Below are 2,500 nucleotides of genomic sequence, written 5' to 3'. Positions count from 1 at the left end.
ATATTACCAAGGTTCCCTCAAAATTTCACGAAAAATGCACGAGCCAATTCTGAGATATGAAAATTTGGCTCCTCCGTTGCAACGCTCCGAGCCATCGTTGCAACGGCGGGTGCCTCCGTGGGGGGCGGGGGAGCCCGGCGGCACACCACAACCACAACGTGCTTGCTAGTGTGCCTAGGGGATGGCAAGGCAACGTGCATCTTGCTGGCATTGCGCCCAGCAAGCCTTTGGGCAACTCGAGTTTCAGCATCACGACACCCCTCCCCCCTATAATAGGCTGCCGAGCCATTACCAAAGTGCCACGGGTAGACGTCCTTTTCCGTGAGGAGACATACTCAAGGAAAGTGCTCTAGAGGTCGAATTTTGACGCCGTTTTTTGCAACAACCTCTAGAAAAATAAGATCTTTCCATCCCCCAAATTTGGTGAATTTACACCGTGCCGATTTTTTTTGCCGATTTTTTTACCGCCCGGAAAGCCGGAAATTCAAAAAAAATGAAAAACGGAGCAAACGTGGGATTTTTGACCTGGATTTTTTTGTGCAGCCTTCACATAATATTACCAAGGTTCCCTCAAAATTTCACGAAAAATGCACGAGCCAATTCTGAGATATGAAAATTTGGCTCCTCCGTTGCAACGCTCCGAGCCATCGTTGCAACGGCGGGTGCCTCCGTGGGGGGCGGGGGAGCCCGGCGGCACACCACAACCACAACGTGCTTGCTAGTGTGCCTAGGGGATGGCAAGGCAACGTGCATCTGGCTGGCATTGCGCCCAGCAAGCCTTTGGGCAACTCGAGTTTCAGCATCACGACTCCCCTCCCCCCTATAATAGGCTGCCGAGCCATTACCAAAGTGCCACGGGTAGACGTCCTTTTCCGTGAGGAGACATACTAAAGGAAAGTGCTCTAGAGGTCGAATTTTGACGCCGTTTTTTGCAACAACCTCTAGAAAAATAAGAACTTTCCATCCTCCAAATTTGGTGAATTTACACCGTGCCGATTTTTTTTGACGATTTTTTTACCGCCCGGAATGCCGGAAATTCAAAAAAAATGAAAAACGGAGCAAACCTGCGATTTTTGACCTGGATTTTTTTGTGCAGCCTTCACATAATATTACCAAGGTTCCCTCAAAATTTCACGAAAAATGCACGAGCCAATTCTGAGATATGAAAATTTGGCTCCTCCGTTGCAACGCTCCGAGCCATCGTTGCAACGGCGGGTGCCTCCGTGGGGGGCGGGGGAGCCCGGCGGCACACCACAACCACAACGTGCTTGCTAGTGTGCCTAGGGGATGGCAAGGCAACGTGCATCTTGCTGGCATTGCGCCCAGCAAGCCTTTGGGCAACTCGAGTTTCAGCATCACGACACCCCTCCCCCCTATAATAGGCTGCCGAGCCATTACCAAAGTGCCACGGGTAGACGTCCTTTTCCGTGAGGAGACATACTAAAGGAAAGTGCTCTAGAGGTCGAATTTTGACGCCGTTTTTTGCAACAACCTCTAGAAAAATAAGATCTTTCCATCCTCCAAATTTGGTGAATTTACACCGTGCCGATTTTTTTTGACGATTTTTTTACCGCCCGGAATGCCGGAAATTCAAAAAAAATGAAAAACGGAGCAAACCTGCGATTTTTGACCTGGATTTTTTTGTGCAGCCTTCACATAATATTACCAAGGTTCCCTCAAAATTTCACGAAAAATGCACGAGCCAATTCTGAGATATGAAAATTTGGCTCCTCCGTTGCAACGCTCCGAGCCATCGTTGCAACGGCGGGTGCCTCCGTGGGGGGCGGGGGAGCCCGGCGGCACACCACAACCACAACGTGCTTGCTAGTGTGCCTAGGGGATGGCAAGGCAACGTGCATCTTGCTGGCATTGCGCCCAGCAAGCCTTTGGGCAACTCGAGTTTCAGCATCACGACACCCCTCCCCCCTATAATAGGCTGCCGAGCCATTACCAAAGTGCCACGGGTAGACGTCCTTTTCCGTGAGGAGACATACTAAAGGAAAGTGCTCTAGAGGTCGAATTTTGACGCCGTTTTTTGCAACAACCTCTAGAAAAATAAGAACTTTCCATCCTCCAAATTTGGTGAATTTACACCGTGCCGATTTTTTTTGACGATTTTTTTACCGCCCGGAATGCCGGAAATTCAAAAAAAATGAAAAACGGAGCAAACCTGCGATTTTTGACCTGGATTTTTTTGTGCAGCCTTCACATAATATTACCAAGGTTCCCTCAAAATTTCACGAAAAATGCACGAGCCAATTCTGAGATATGAAAATTTGGCTCCTCCGTTGCAACGCTCCGAGCCATCGTTGCAACGGCGGGTGCCTCCGTGGGGGGCGGGGGAGCCCGGCGGCACACCACAACCACAACGTGCTTGCTAGTGTGCCTAGGGGATGGCAAGGCAACGTGCATCTTGCTGGCATTGCGCCCAGCAAGCCTTTGGGCAACTCGAGTTTCAGCATCACGACACCCCTCCCCCCTATAATAGGCTGCCGAGCCA

This window comes from Arachis ipaensis, chromosome B7 (assembly GCF_059453495.1).
Source record: "Arachis ipaensis isolate K30076 ecotype BB chromosome B7, ASM5945349v1, whole genome shotgun sequence".
NCBI classification, from domain to species: Eukaryota; Viridiplantae; Streptophyta; class Magnoliopsida; order Fabales; family Fabaceae; genus Arachis; species Arachis ipaensis.
Note: the sequence above shows the minus strand (reverse complement) of the source record.